Source organism: Macadamia integrifolia, chromosome 5, assembly GCF_013358625.1.
Source record: "Macadamia integrifolia cultivar HAES 741 chromosome 5, SCU_Mint_v3, whole genome shotgun sequence".
Lineage (NCBI taxonomy): Eukaryota > Viridiplantae > Streptophyta > Magnoliopsida > Proteales > Proteaceae > Macadamia > Macadamia integrifolia.
The window spans coordinates 35,097,495-35,114,484 of NC_056561.1; the positions used below are offsets into that span (position 1 = coordinate 35,097,495).

At 37.8% G+C, this 16,990-nt stretch overlaps 1 long non-coding RNA gene and 2 other non-coding genes across 3 annotated transcripts; all 3 read left to right on the plus strand.

Moving 5' to 3' along the window:
* Window positions 1-858: 858 nt before the first annotated feature.
* Window positions 859-965, plus strand: LOC122080468. Its single transcript, XR_006140762.1, has one exon. It is a non-coding gene; the product is annotated as a small nucleolar RNA R71 (small nucleolar RNA).
* A 4,909-nt stretch (window positions 966-5,874) lies between these two features.
* On the plus strand, window positions 5,875-8,856 carry LOC122080402. Its single transcript, XR_006140704.1, has 4 exons — window positions 5,875-6,054; window positions 6,227-6,277; window positions 6,405-8,381; window positions 8,480-8,856. It is a non-coding gene; the product is annotated as an uncharacterized LOC122080402 (long non-coding RNA).
* Window positions 8,857-16,883: 8,027 nt separating this feature from the next.
* LOC122080565 lies at window positions 16,884-16,990 on the plus strand. Its single transcript, XR_006140835.1, has one exon. It is a non-coding gene; the product is annotated as a small nucleolar RNA R71 (small nucleolar RNA).

A 16,990-nucleotide genomic window follows, 5' to 3' on the forward strand; every position in this document is an offset into this window, starting at 1 on the left:
TGTACTATATTCAATGGTGCATTTGTTGGTGTTTGTGAGCTAACATGCTGATGATGCCTAGGGTTAGGCTCTGGTTGACTGGGTAAAGTTTCTTTCTCCCTCTCACACATAATTGAGACAACTTGAGTGAGTTCTCTCATAAAATTTTGATGGCTTGTCATGAGGAGGGCCATATTTTTTTTCAAGTCACTTATTCTACTTGCCTCTCCAGTGTTGGTAAACCCAGGGGGTTGCTGATAAGATGATAAGAGAGGGGCCCTAGGAAAACTAGCCAGAGGTCCTACATTTGACCTAGGAAAAGTATTTTGGAAAAAAGATTATTGTGCAAAGGGAGGCCTTTGGAGTTCAGGTTGATCTTGATTATGGAAATTGGAAGGGCCTGCTTGGTTGCCCTGATTCTAAGAAAAATTTGGGTGATTTCTCCATCCTGGATTGTAGGTGTTACTATATGGATTATTCTGGTATAAGACATTAACACTATCATTAGAAGTGGCCCCAGAGGTGTTGGGGCATTCTTTTATGACATGTCCAGGGGACTATCACCAAGCACAAATCTTAACCAAATTGACTGTTGATGGCTCTCTAGGAACAGTAACCTTAATTCTCTTGATTAGGCTATCCAAATGGGCTTCCTTGGCTACTATCCCATCCACAAAATATCATTTTCCTCCTATGGTTCTTTCACTCTCTTGGGTTGATTCCCACTCACGGGTTTTGTCAGCTAAGTCAAGTGAGAATTCCCATACCTTTCCTTCATCTATAAAGGATGTGAATCCCTCAGGGCACATAGATTCTATCATTTGTTTAGTTGAGTAATCAATAGCCTCATAAATTATTTGACATAAATGCCATAATTCTAGGCCATAGTGAGGGCATTCTTGGAGTAGATCCTTGAATCTCTTCATAAGTTTGGAAAATGACTCGCTAGGCTTTTACCTAAACTGAAGGATATCACTTCTAAGCTTATTGGTCTTGTGAGTTATGAAAAACTTCTTAAGGAAGACAACTGTGAACTGTTCCCATGAGGTTATGGAATTTGTGGGTAACTCATAAACCACTTCTTAGCTTGGTCTTTTAATGCAAAATTGATAAACCTAAGCTTAACAGCATTATCAGAAAGCTGTTGGATCTTAATTAGAACACATACCTCTTCAAATTCCCTTAGAAATAGGTATGCATCCTCAAATGTCAACCCATGAAAGTGGGGCAACATAGTGTTGTATTGAGATTTGAGTTCAAAATTATTGCCCTAGGCTTGTGGTAGAACTATGCAGGAAGGTTGGGCTATTCTAGCAGGGTAGACCCTATCTTTTAGAGATTTAGGTGAAGGGTTTTGATGTTGGTCTCCCATATTGAAAGGTTTTAAAGAGAGCAAACGTATAGGGTTACTACTTGTTGGATCTATTCGAAAGCTTACCAAGCACAAAAGAATGGATAGCAACATTTTTTTTAATGATTTTTTTTTATTTTTTTGATTTTTTTTATTTTTTTGATTTTTTTTATTTTTTTGATTTTTTGCTTTTTGGGAGCTTATCGGCAAGGATCCGGGGTTGCTCAGGTCAATTCCTGAGGTACTACTATAGGGCGAAACCTGTCTTTATCATACTGTGAGGCATGGCTACCTCCATCAATACAACTATTATTGCAAGTTGTTATTCTCAGGAATTCAACAAAAGAAAAGGAAAAACAAAGCAAAGCAAACAAAGCACTCCGATTTACCAAAAGAAAGCAAAAAATAACATGGACCTATCTCCCCGGCAATTGCGCCAAAAACTTGTTTAAGATTTTATAATGTAACCGCAAGCGTACGGATCAGTGTAGCTACGGGTTGAACACAGGGAGAGCAACCACTTGATTTTTTTTCTTTTAATAATACGAAAGTGAACTGATTAATGGTTGTGATCTAATTCTAATTACCGTCCTAAACATATGTATCTAAAATAATGTCCTAACCATTCGTCATCTAAGAATTTAAAGATGCAACCCACGCAATTAAAATTAAATAAATAAATAACTGAAAATAAACAACCCACACAATTAAAAAAATAATAAAAGAAAAAATACTGAAATAAAAATAAAGGAAAAGAAAGGGGATAAAGCTAGAGAAAGACTCGCAAGTAGGTTTCTCTACTTAGCCCGAGGGATGCATTATAATATGAGCTTCCCTACTTGACTAGAGAGTCACTCTTATAAGGATTACTCTACTTGACTTTAGCGAAAAGGAGATAATAAAAATAAAAGCAATAAATTGATGGTTCTATGGCTAGGAGAGGCAAAGCCAACACATACACTAGCCATCAACCTTGGGGGAAAGGGATAGCAATAATGTAACAACTAAAATTAAAATCCTAAATTAAGAAAGAAAGGGTAGTCAGAAGGGGGAATGAGAGGGGGGAGAGAAGAATACTGAAGGAGCTTACTTGAACTTCAACCCTTGAACTGAAAACTTGATCAATTTGAGATACTACCAGTACTAAAAACCAGATCTGGAATAAACCAAATCTAAAATTTCTAGTACTAGAGAAAACAAATCTGAAGAAAAAATAAATTGAACTTGAAAGACATGCTTCATAGCTTGTTCTTGTCACCTAGAACTAAGCCTAGAACTAGAACTTGAAAATTACAACCTGAATTGCTTAAACAATAAAAATAAAAGGATGAATCAAAAACAAAAATGCTTGCATTAATTGAATAAAAGGAACGTACAAAAGTGTTTAAAGCATAAACCTAGAACTAGAGCTAGAGAAATAGATAGAGCAACTAAAAGAAAAACCCTAGAAGAATAATGAATTGTCCCCTCTCCTCTTACATGAGTTGTATTTATAGGAATGGGGAGGTAGGGTAACAAATTTCTCTTTCCTAAAAGGGAGAAACCCAGAATTGGTAGTGAGATCTTTTGAGACCAAAAGTGCTAAGGTGGAGGAGAGAGAAGAGAGAAATAAACTTGGAGAACTTTCCTATAATTTTTTTTCTTATTTTCTTTCCTTTTATTTATTTATTTATTTGTCTCTTCTTTTTCTCCCTCCAAGGGACGATTTTCCTTCTTGCTTTGTGTGATTTGGACAATCTTTTGGTGATGATGCGGAGGAGAGAGAATATTTGGACATGATTTATTTCTCCTTTTTTTTTTCTTTCCTTTTTTTTTTTTTTTTCCTCTTCTTGCGTAGGAAACCCCTCCCATGATTTTCCTTGCTTCTAATTTGATGTAGAAATCCCCTCCATGGCCTTAGTGCTTTAAGTGAGTGAAATGTAGGAAATCTTCAACAAAATTCTCCAAAATAAGATAACCATGAGATTCAAACTTGAGACCTCCTGGTGAGCAAGGGAATTTTACACACCATAGCTCACCAACTACACTAGGTAGTTGTTGTTGGAGAGATATGATGCCCGATAATGCTTAAAGTCTTTAAAATACAAAACCTGCAAAAAGAGAGAAAAACCCAAGGTAGCTCCATTCTAAATATATAAAATGCATGCTTTATTACCATAGATTTCACACATAAATATGCTCATCACCAAGTAAAAGGGGAACCTCTTCAGTTCCTTTTGTTGATGGGCATCATTATTTTGTTTTTTTTTTATATGGTGACACTCACTTTATTTGGTTCTATCATTTAGTTTCCAAATCTGATGTGTTTTGATGCATTTCTTAATTCCACCCTTGGTTGAGCGCATTTTTTCACCCAAGTTGAAATCCATCCAAATGGATTGGGGAGGGGAGTATCGCTCCCTACCCCAATTCCTTAAAAAACTTTGGATTTCTCATCATCTCTCGTGTCCCCATACACATGAGCAAAAAGGGTTTGTTGACCATCGGCATCACTATATTGTTGAAACTAGGCTCACTCTTCTTGCTCATGCCTCTATTCGCCAACACTACTGGCACTTTGCCTTTGAAACACCTGTGTTCCATATTAATCCTATGCCTGCTAAAGTCTCCCATTGGGTTATCCCTATTCAACTTTTTACCCATAGGTCCCTTGATTACACCTTCCTTAAGGTATTTGGTTGCCATTATTTTTCCTATATTTGGCCCTATAGTAACCATAAAATTGACTATCACTACTCAGTCCTTAATAGGTTGGGTATTAGTGTCTCGACCTCTCAACAAATCGCATTTACATAGCTTATCATGTTCGGTTTGATGAAACCGTCTTCCCCTTTGCATCTCAGTAGTCACCTCAGCCTTCCCCCTCTCCACAAACTTCTCTTACCCCATGGGCGTTTGGTCCATTAAGGATGTCCCCCACTCCTCCCTTCCTCGCCCCACCACAGGGGCCCTTACCTGCACCACATTCCCCACTCCTATGGCTCCTCCCACATCTCCACCACTCATCACCAATCCCCCCCCCGCCACTATCCATTACCATCCACACCTTTATGCAGCTGCTCTATCCAGGACCTTTACATGACCATTGTTACCCATCTCCCTGTACTGCCCTCTTCCTTAACCACCCTTTCCTTCCTCAAACTACGCCCCAAGCACCTAGCCCCATACCTCCCTGCCCCCACTCCCTAACCCACCTTTCAGGCTTCACCGCATACAACTATGCTCCCACACCAAACCTACCACCTCTCCCCATGCCCTTGCCACCACCGACTCGCTCACCACTGAACCCTCTTGCTTTTCTCAAGTAAATAAGCATCCAGAATGGCGTACCACTATAGTCAAAAAATTCAATGCTCTCACAAAGAATGGCACCTGGTCACTCATTCTCCGGTCTCCTGGTATGTATCTTGTAGGTTGTAAATGGGTTTACCGTATAAAGAGGAAGCCCAGAAGGCTGATGGTTCTCTGGAATGATACAAGGCTCATTAGGTTGACAAAGGGTTCCATCAACAGTAGGACATTGACTACACTGACATATTTAGTCCAAGTTGTGAAGCCAACCACCATTTGCTCCATTCTGGTTGTTGCAGTTTCATAGGCCTGGTCTATCCATCAATTGGATTTACATAATGCATTTCTTCACTCGATGTTAACTGTGAAGGTATGCCTGGCTCAACCTCCTAGTTTTGAGGAAAGCCTTTCATCCTGCTCATGTTTGTTGTCTGCACAAATCCCTTGATGGCTTAAAACAGGCTCCCAAGGCATGGTTCAATAGGTTATCTACTTTTCTAGTTCAGTTGGGATTTACTACCTCTAAAACTGATCAATCCCTATTTATTCTCAGATAAGGCTCTACTATTCTTTACATTCTCGTCTATGTTGATGAGATTATTGTCACTGGGAACTCCATTGAACAAATTATCAATCTCTTACATCAGCTCTCCAATGAACTTTCCATTAGGGACCTTGGCCCACTACATTTCTTCTTGGGAATTGAAGTCCTTCCTCACATGAAGGGCCTTCTCTTGTGTCAGACTTGCTACATTTAGGATCTTCTTCATCGTGCAGGTATAGCTGACTGCAAAGCTTTTCACACTCCTATGGCCACCACTAGTCCATCAAATTCAGGGGGTGCTCCAATGTCTGATCCTACCAAATACTGGTCCATAGTTGGGGTCTTATAGTATGACACCCTCACTCTTCCTGGTGTTGTATTCGTTGCCAACCATGGATGCCAATATAAGCATGATCTAAGGGTATCAATTTCGTATCGATACCAAAACCGACCATTTAAAACCATACCAAATCGAACCGAAGGAATTTTGGTAAAGTTTTGGTATGGAAAAATAGGATCTTTTTCAGTTTGGTTTGGTATCGGTATTGACCATTCGGTATACCGAACCAAACCGAATACCGATACTTTAATTGAGAAATTGCCAAAAGGCCCAAAATGTCAAAACCAGAAATGGTGCAACCAAAGTTTTTTTTTTTTTTGGGACAGAACCCATTTAAAATGGGGGAGTTAAATCCCTAAATCTATTCCCAAATGAGGACTCTCTCAAAACCCTAACCGTTCAAGACACTTTTCTTTCTCGCCTCTCATCTGTCAACTCTCAAGCTGCCAAGCACTCATCTTCAGATCTCCAGAGTTTATACCTTTGTTCATTGATTTTATTTGGTGAAGATGACGGAGGACGCCGCTAATTAAGACTGTGAAGAAGAAGGTAGATAACATTCTGCATACTTTCTTCCTCCTCGTCTTCTTCTCTATTTCTCCAGCTGGTATGCTTTTGTGAGTTTAGTTTAGCAAAATCTTAGAATTTTAATGAAGCACTAGTGAATAGGAAAGAAGCTAATATTCTGTAATTTTTTTTTGGGTCTCATATGACATATCAGCCAAGGATAAAATTCGGTTGCTACAATTCTGGTTGCTAGAAGAAGAAGAAGGTATTTACTAATTTATGTTTGTGTTGAAGTGTTGAATTTCTTAGATTCTGATTGCTAGCAAAAAAAGGTACTTGCTACAATACTACTTATACTAACTTATGTTTTTGTTTTCTTTGTCTAATATCAGAGAAGCATCATTTCTATTTATTTCTTTTTCTAATATTAGAGAAGAAAAGGAAAGGTATCTTTTCATCTCTTCTCCATTTTGAGTTTTATTTATTTATATTTTCAATTTCCTGCAATTTATGGCTGCACACTAATTTACACACGTAGTCTTGCCTAGTAGGTTGTGATTTGAATTTAATTTATTTGGAAGTTTTGTTTTGAATTTCGATGCATTAGTACAAAATTGAGCTTGCTTTAATATGTTTTCTCTATTTGGATTTGTAGGCGTTTTAGATATTATAGTTTTTGTTTCACTAGGAAGATGAAAAGGACTACAACTGAAGTGGGTGAGCCAAATCATGGTACTCCAGTATCACAACCCTCTAATGTTACTTTGGTACCACATGGACCTTCTCAATCTTCTGTTAACTTGCAAATAGGGAATCAGAATGATGCTGACATCACTTCCCAATTTAATAAAAGGGGCAAGGTTAAATCAGCACCATGTTGGACAAGTAATTGGTTCAAAATGTTGATTAAAAAAAAATTCCGAATGGAAAACCTAGAGTTGAATGCACCAAGTGTGGATAGATATTTATGGCTGACCCTGTCAAAAATGGGACCACTGGCTTAAACAATCACATGAAAAGGTGTCCTAAACCTGATAACAAGGACATAAGCTAAATGATTTTGCAACCATCTGATGGGAAAGTGACTTTGAGGGATTTGAAGATTGACTCCAATATTGTGTGATATATGGTTTTAACTTTGGTGCTAAGGAATGAACTCCCTTTGAGATTTGTGGAGTATGAAGACTTCAAGAAATTGATGTTATATATATATATATCCTGATTACATCCATATTTCTAGGAATACTCTTTTAAGTGATTTTCATAAAGTGTTTAAGAGGGAGAAAAAATTTATTAGAGAGACAGTGAAAAGTTCTGCTGGGAGGGTGTCAACGACTACTGATTTGTGGACCTCAATCTCAAATGATGGATATATGACACTCACAGCCAACTTCATTGATAAGACATGGGTTTGCATAAGAAGTTGATAAAGTTTTATTTATTGTAACCTCTACACATGGGTTCAAATATTTGTGAAGCAATGAGCAAAATTTTGATTGAGTGGGGCGTTGAAGAAAGACTGTTTTAGGTAACGGTAGATAATGCAAGTGCCAATGATGTGGGAATCGGTTATTTAAAATTAACTTTGAATGCAAAGAATGCATTGGTTTGTAAGGGAGAATTTTTTTCATGTTCATTGTTGCTCATATCTTGAAGCTTATAGTCCAAGATGGTATCAAATTCATTGATGCATCTGTCCAAAAGGTTCGAGATAGTATCAAATATGTTAAAAGCTCACAAGTTAGGAAGATAAGGTTCCAAGAATGTTGTGAGCGCTTGGGAATGACCACCAGTAGGGGCTTGCATGGAGATGTAACTACACGTTGGAATTCAACCTTCCAAATGTTTAGTGATGCTTTGCATTATCGGCTAGCATTTGACACTCTGGGTTATTCAGATTCGACTTTCAAATTTGGCCCTACCATAGATGACTGGAAAGGATCTCAGAAATTTTTAAGTTGTTGAAGCCATTTGATGATGTCACAAAGGTTCTCTCAGGTTCGAAGTATCCAACTTCAAACTTATATTTCCCAATTGTGGTGCTCATTCATCAATCTCTACATGATGAATCTATCTTAGATGAATATATGGAAGATATGATACATGCTATGAGAGAAAAGTTCAATAAGTATTGGGAAAAATATTCATTGATTTTAGCAATTGCTGTTGTTTTGGATCCTCATTACAAGTTAACGGTTGTTAAATGGGCATTTAGTAATATCCATGAGGGAGATACCGTCTCAATGACAAAAGCTATTGGTCATGTGAAAGGAGCTTTCGATAAACTTTATGGGGAATATAAGAGCATGCCCAAAGAACAAGGGTCTTCGACTGTTTGTGGTGGTGAAGATTGAGAACCTTACTTGGAGGTAAATTATTATATGACTATATAATTTTATTGATATATGATTAACATGTCAGTTGATTTTGTGTTTAATGAATGATTCCTTTTGTATCTGTTTTGTAGGATTTTCTTAGTTTTAGTAGGAAGGAGAAAATCGAAAGCAATGGAAAGTCTAAGTTGAAGTTCTATCTTGAAGAGCCAAAGAAACCGTGGATCAAAGATTATGATGTTCTTGCATATTGGAAGGCAAGTGAGGACCAATATCCTGACTTGGCTCGGATGGCACATGATATATTGCCAATTCCTATATATCCACAGTTGCATCTGAATCAGCATCTAGTGTTGGGGGTAGGGTTATTGATAAATACTGAAGTAGGTTGCTACCTTCGAATGTTGAAGCTTTGGTATGTGTTTGAGATTTTAAATGTAACCGCAAGCATACGGATCAGTGTAACTATGGGTCGAACTCGGGGAGAGCAGCCACTTTATTTTTTTTTTCTTTTAATAATGCGAAAGTAAACCTATTAATGGTTGTGATCTAATTCTAACTACCATCCTAAACATATGTATCTAAAATTAACGTCCTAACCATTCGTCATCTAAGAATTTAAAGACACAAGCCACACAATTAAAATTAAATAAATAAATAACTGAAAATAAACAACCCACGCAATTAAAAATAAAGGAAAAAAATGCTGAAATAAAAATAAAATAAAAGAAAGGGGAGAAAGCTAAAGAGAAACTCACAAGTAGGTTTCTCTACTTAGCCCGAGGGATGCATCCTAATATGAGCTTCCCTACTTGACCAGAGAGTCACTCTTACAAAGGTTACTCTACTTGGCCTTAAGGAAAGGGAGGTAATTAAAATAAAAATAATAAAATGATAGTTCCATGGCTAGGAGGGGTAAAGCCAACACATACACCAGCCATGAACCTTGGGGGAAAGGGATAGCAATAATGTAACGACTGAAATTAAAATCCTAAATTAAGAAAGAAAGGGTAGTCAGAAGAGAGAATGAGAGGGGGGAGAGAAGAATACTGAGGGAGCCTACTTACATGAACTTCAACCCTTGAACTGAAAACTTGATCGATTTGAGATACTACCAGTACTAAAAACCAGATTTAGAATAAACCAAATCTGAAATTTTTAGTACTAGAGAAAACAAATCTTGAAAAAAAAAATTGCTCCACGGCTCATGATCTTGTCACCTAGATCTAAGCCTAAAACTATAACTTAAAAAATTACAACTCAATTGCATAAATCATAAACATAAAAGGGCTGAATAAAAATAAAAGTTTACTTGCATTAATGGAAATAAAAAAAAAGCTATTACAAAAGTGATTAAAGAAAAGATAAAGAAGAAGTAAAACTAAAGAGAGAGCAAGAGAAAGAGAGAGCAACTAAAAAAAACTAGGAGAAGAATGAATTGTCTCCCCTCTTCTTACATGAGTTGTATTTATAGGGAATGGGGAGGTAGGGTAACAAATTTCTTTTTCCTAAAAGGGAAAAACCCACAATTGGTTGTGAGATCTTTTGAGACCAAAAGTGCTAAGGTGGAGGAGAGAGGAGAGAGGAGAGAGGAGAGAGAAGAGAGAAATAAACTTTCAGAATTTTCCTATAATTTGTTTGCTTATTTTCTTTCCTTTTTTTTTTTTCTAATTTATTTCTCTTCTTTTTCTCCCTCCAAGGGATGATTTTTCTTCTTGCTTTGTGTGATTTAGATAATCTTTTGGTGATGATGTGGAGGAGAGAAAAGATTTGGACAATCTTTATTTCTCCCTTTTTTTTTTTCTTTCCTTTTTTTTTTCTTCTCTTCTTGCGTAGGAACCCTTCCACGATTTTTCTTGCTTCTAATTTGATGTGAAAATCCCCTCCATGCCCTTAGTGCTTTAAGTGAGTGAAAATCAGGAAATCTTCAACAAAATTCTCTAATAAAAAATAACCATGAGATTCGAACTTGAGACCTCTTGGTGAGTAAGGAAATTTTGCACACCGTAGCTCACCAACTACACTAGGTAGTTGTTGTTACCAAAAACGATTCTTCAATCACTTAAGGATGTGGTCCATCGATCCTTATTGGCATTTGGAATATTTCTTGTACGTCTGGGACAACTGCAAATGGGTTGGTTCTGAATCTCGGTTTAGTTCTAATCCATTATTCTTTTTCTGACCCGAAAAGAATAATCATTTGTACGGGTGATCAAACGAATGTGTACTTTTAATTGAACACATCCATCTTGCTCAGAATTTTGTCCTCTTCGTAACCATGAAAAGAAATAGGACCTCTTTATATGTAAAATTGAAGATATAGCGCCTGATAGTCCTTAAGGCTTTGAAAATTTAAAACCTACAAAAAGAGAGTAAAACCTAAGATAACTCCATTCTAAATATGTAAAATGCATGTTTTACTACCCTAGATTTCATATATAAATGTGCTCATCAGAATTCCCCCACACTTAGACTTTCCTAGTCCTCGAGCAAAACAAAAAGAAAAAGAATAAAGACAAAAAACCTAACTCACTTTTGTAGGAATCACGGTTGCACTTAGCATATGCAACAAGCCTTTAAACCCCTAGGTCACCCCTAGTGGACGAGTTGTGTCTCATGGGTGTTTACAGTGAATATACACCCAAAATTCAGAATAAACAAATCTCAACCTTGGCTAAAGGTAAGGGTCATACCGATCCGAAGCAAAGATAATTTCTCTTACAAGGGACCCCCACACTTGAACTTTTATTACCCTTTATCAATTCCAGGCACTAGCATATTTCTTAATTTGGAACTCACCTCGTCTCTTCCAAACCATCTTTATCTTAAGGCAAAACCACTTGTGAAGAAATATGGAACCAATGACTAAGGTGTTGGAGTGTTTTTGACCAAACATGTTACCAAGCATTAATGACATTTGCCCATTTTTTTTCTCTTTTTTTTTTTTTTTTTTGCTTAATAAACTCTATTCTACTCCACTACTTTTGGCCTGAATGACATGGTGGAGTAAACACCAGACACCCAAGTTACTATGTAGCTTTGCTTTTTAATTATGCTAACAAAGGCAGTGATGCTAGAGTTCCTTCAGAAGTTTCCTCCCAAGGAATTTCGATCAAGACACCACGCTTCCTGAGGCGCAATGCCCTGTCTAGTTCCAAGGGAATCAACTCTTATTCTTCTTTATACCATATTTCACATTTCATTTAAAATTGTACATTTGTCAACCCATGCCAAATTAAAAATAAGGTCTCAACTCCAAATAAAAAATACAAGGAACCCACAGACTTACATATGATCCATCACCATAAAATAAGGGTCTCTTATTTTTCAAAAGAAAGCTCCATCTTAAGACACAGGCTTGTTTCTTTCTTCTCAACAGGGTTTTTATACGTTCAAATGGGTACCTTAATCAAAACTTTTATTTTCATACATCAAGCAACCGAATGGTCTGATCATTACCCAAAAACCAAAGTAGGACTTCATCCTTAGCAAGCTCAAAAATAAAAAGAAAAACAATCAAAGCAAAGTGAAAAAAACAAAAACTGGTTTCCCTCCCCCACACTTAAGTCATACAATGTCCTCAATGCATGGAAAGAATTAAAAACAAAGACAATGCAAGAGGGTCATACCTGATTAAAAGTTAGTCATCAGTGTAAAGAGATTCATGGAGATCCATGACCTCTTCACTACTAGTATTAGGAAACTCAAGGAACGGTTTCAAACGCTGACCATTAATCTTTGAAATTACCCATATTCCTGGATTCAAAATCTTCACAGCCCCATGGGGATATACATTATGGACAATAAAAGGGCCATCCCATCGGGATCTAAGCTTACCAGGAAAAAGATGCAATCGAGAGTTGTACAATAAGACCTTATCACCAATTGTAAAAGATTTACGCAGAATGTGTTTATCATGGAAAGCTTTGGTCTTTTCCTTGTAAATTCTAGAACTTTCATAGGCATCATTCCTAAGTTCCTCCAACTCAGATAGTTGGTGCCTACGGAGAATTCCCGCATCAGACAAATCAAAGTTGAGCTTCTTGATGGCCTAAAAGGCCTTATGCTCCAACTCAACTGGTAAGTGACAAGCTTTCCCATACACCAAAAGGTAGGGAGACTGACCAAGGTCGGTCTTGAATGCAGTCCGATGGGCCCACAAGGCATCAATGAGCCTAAGGGACCAATCCTTACGGTTGGGATTAACAGTTTTTTCCAAGATTTTTTTGATCTGCCTATTAGACACCTCCACTTGGCCACTAGTTTAGGGGTGATAAGTGGTAGATAACTTATGGGTGATCCCATAATTTTTCATTAAGGCCTCAAAAGACCGATTACAAAAATGAGTACCCCTATCACTAATTATTGCACATGGTACACCAAAGCGGGAAAAAATGTTCTCTTTGAGAAACTGGACCACCACTTTGTAGTCATTAGATTTACAAGGTATGACCTCTATCCATTTAGAAACATAATCAACGGCCAAAAGTATGTACAAATTCCCAAAGGAATTAGAGAATGGTCCCATAAAATCGATGCCCCATACATCAAAGATCTCAATTACTAAAATAGGGTTGAGAGGCATCATGTTCCTCTTATTGATACGGCCAAAAGACTGGCAGGCAGGACAAGCCTTGAAAAAATCAAAAGCATCTCTAAAAAGAGTGGGCTAATAAAATCTGCATTGAAGAACCTTTGCGGTAGTCTTCTTAAGTCCAGAGTGTCCACCACATGCATGATCATGACAAAAAGAGATAACAGAATGTTGCTCATGATCAGGAACACATTGTCGGATAATCTAATCCGGACATATCTTAAACAAATAAGGATCATCCCAGAAAAAAGTGCTTAACTTGGGAATGAAATCTATACTTATCTTGGGTGGACCAGTAATTCGAAGTCACACCTGAAACTAAGAAGTTGACAATGTCAGCAAACCATGGTTCACTGGGCACTGCAAATAACTGTTCATTTGGAAAGTTCTCGTTGACTAGAGAATCGACAGTCAAGGAATTGGGAAGCCAGGATAAATGGTCTGCAACTAGGTTTTCAACTCCTTTTTTATCCCTAATTTCTAAATCAAACTCTTGCAAAAGTAAAACCCATCTAATGAGACGGGCTTTGGCATCCTTCTTCTGAACTAAGTATCTGAGAGCAAAATGATCAGTATACACCACCACATGTGAACCAACTAAGTAAGATCGAAACTTTTCTAATGCAAACACAACCGCTAAAAATTATTTTTCAGTGGTTGTATAATTGAGTTGTGCATCATTTAAGGTCCTACTAGCATAATAAATGACAGTGGGCAACTTATTAATCCTTTGACCCAAAACCGCTCCTATGGCAAAATCTGAAGTATCACACATCAGTTCAAAAGGTTCAGTCCAAATAGGTGGTTGAACAATGGGTGCATTGGTCAACTCCTTCTTAAGTTGTTTGAAGGATTCTAGGCACTCTTTAGAAAACTCAAAAGTTTGATCTTTGGCAAGTAATGAGGTGAGAGGTCGGGCTAAATGACTAAAGTTCTTAATAAACCTTCTATAGAAGCCTGCATGCCCTAGAAAGGACCGAACATCCTTAACAGATCGAGGAGGTGGTAAATTATCAATTAAATCCACTTTGGCTCTATCTACCTTAATTCCCTCCTTGGATATTACATGGCCTAAAACAATACCAGATTTAACCATAAAATGACATTTCTCCCAATTCAAAACCAAATTCTTAAATATACACCTTTTCAAAACTAGGGAAAGATGATGAAGACATTCAGAATAGGAATTCCCATGAATTGAAAAGTCATCCATAAATACTTCTAAGAATTTTTCGACCATGTCAGAAAAAATGCTCATCATGCATCGTTGGAACGTAGCAGGGGCATTGCAAAGCCCAAAGGGCATACGCCTATAAGCAAATGTTTCATATGGGCATATAAAAGTGGTCTTATGTTTGTCCTCTAAAGCAATTGGGATTTGGTTATAGCTAGAATATCCATTAAGAAAACAATAGTATTCTTGTCCAGCTAACCTCTCTAACATCTGATCAATGAATGGCAATGGGAAGTGATCCTTCTCGGTTGCCACATTAAGTTTCCTGTAGTCAATGCACACATGCCATCCTGTTTGGACACAGGTAGGGATCAACTCATTATTGGCATTAGGAACTACAGTCACACTAGACTTCTTAGGCACTACGTGAACTGGGCTTACCCATTGGCTGTCAGAAATAGGATAAATTATTTCATGATCCAAGCACTTTAGGATCTCTTTCTTAATGGCTTCCATCATCACTGGGTTAGCTCTTCCTTGGGGTTCCGTGGATGGTTTGGAATCCTCCATAAGATGTATATGATGTTGCAGAATGGAAGGGCTTATACCCTTGATATCAGCCACGGTCCAACCTAGGGCTTTCTTATTATCTTTTAACACTTTAAGTAACTCCTCTTCCTGGCTAGAAGTCAAATTTGAAGAAATTATTACAGGAAGAGTCTGGTCAGGCCCTAAGAAAGCATACCTCAAATTAAATGGCAACTCCTTAAGATCTAGCTTAGGGGGCTCAACTATGGAAGGTTTGGGAATGGAATTGGAAAGGGGTCCTAAGGGCTCCCCAAGTGTGTGAAGACTCAAGACTTCAGAAAAGAAATTTTCACTATCATCATCCAACTCATCCATACACTCTTAGAATTCTGAATCAAAATCAATATCAAAGTTGGTAACTAAATCATCAGAAAAATACAGAAAATCCTCAAGCATATTGATCTCTTCTTCCATATGTGGCTGCTTGTCAATCCTAAACATGTTAAACTCAACAGTTTGGTTACCAAAAGATAATCCTAGGAAACCATTCTGGCAATTGATTAATGCATTACTGGTAGCCAAGAATGGTCTTCCTAGAATTATTGGGATCTCATCTTTGGTTGAAAAGGGCTTAGTATCTAACACAATGAAATCAACAGGGAAAATAAAATTCCCCTACCTTTAGTAAGACATCCTCAACCATCCCTTTAGGAATTTTAACAGACCTATTTGCCAACTGAAGAGTAGTTCCAATGGCTTTCAATTCTCCCAATCCAAGTTGCTTGTACACATGGTAAGGTAAAAGATTCACATTTATGCCAAGGTCAATGTAGGTGTTGCCTATGACACAAGCTATGGTAGGGCTCCCTGGATCCTTATACTTGGCTGCTATAGGCTGAGTAATTATGGAACTAATGTTACCTGCTAAGAACGCCTTTTTGGGCACACTAGTGATACGTTTGTGAGTACAAAAATTTTTTAGTACCTTTGCATAGGCGGGAATCTAGGATATGGCATCCAAAAGAGGGATATTCACTTCTACCTTTTTGAAGACTTCTAAAATTTTGTCCATGGAAGCAGTCTTCCTTTTGTTAACCAAACAATTAGGAAATGGGACGGGATGAACATATGGACTGTTAGGGATTTGTCCTTGTTCAGAAGAATCATTTTTGGTTTCCTCAACCAAATCATCTTTAGTTTCAGAAAAATCTTTAGGTTCATCAGACGAACCTGGAACAAGAGGCACACTTGTGTCCTCAACTGAAGGAGAGTTAACAAGAGCAATAGATGAAGAAGATTTAGGAACGCTCTGTTGGTACTCTCTACCACTCTTAATGGCATAAACAACATGACATTGGTTAGAGGGCCCTTGTTGGGTCTGACCTTGTACTATATTCAGTGGTGCATTAGTTGATGTTTGTGAACTAACAGGCTAATGATGCCTAGGGTTAGGCTCTGGTTCACTGGGTAAAGTTCTCTTCTCCCTCTTACGCATAATTGAGACAACTTGGGTAAGTTCTCTCGTCAGATTTTGATGGCTTGTCATGAGGAGGGCCATATTTTTTTCCAAGTCACTTATTCTACTTGCCTCTCCAGTGTTGGTAAACCCAGGGGGTTGTTGATAAGATGATAGGAGAGGGGCCCTAGGAAAACTAGCTTGAGGTCCTGCATTTGACCTAAGAAAAGTATTTTAGAAAAAAGATTGTTGTGCAAAGGGAGGCCTTTGGAGTCCAGGTTGACCTTGATTATGGGAATTGGAAGGCCTTGCTTGGTTGCCCTGATTCCAAGAGAAATTTGGGTGATTTTTCTATCCTAGATTGTAGGTGTTACTATATGGATTATTCTGGTATAAGGCATTAACATTATCATTAGAAGTGCCCCCAGAGGTGTTGGGGTATTCTTCTATGACATGTCCAGGGACTGACACCAAGCACAAATCTTAACCAAATTAACTGATGATAGCTCTCTAGGAACAATAGCCTCAATTCTCTTGATTAGGCTATCCAAATGCGCTTCCTTGGCTACTATCCCATCCACAAAATATCCTTTCCCTCCTATGGTTCTTTCACTCTCTTGGGTAGATTCCCACTCACGGGTTTTGTCAGCTAAGTCAAGTAAGAATTCCCATGCCTTTCCTTCATCTGTAAAGGATGTGAATCCCTCAGGGCACATAGACTCTATCATTTGTTTAGTTGGGTAATCAATACCCTCATAAATTATTTGACATAAATGCTATAAGTCTATGCCATGGTGAGGGCATTCTTGGAGTAGATCCTTGAATCTCTCCATAAGTTCAGAAAATGACTCACTAGGTTTTTGCCTAAACTGAAGGATATCACTTCTAAGCTT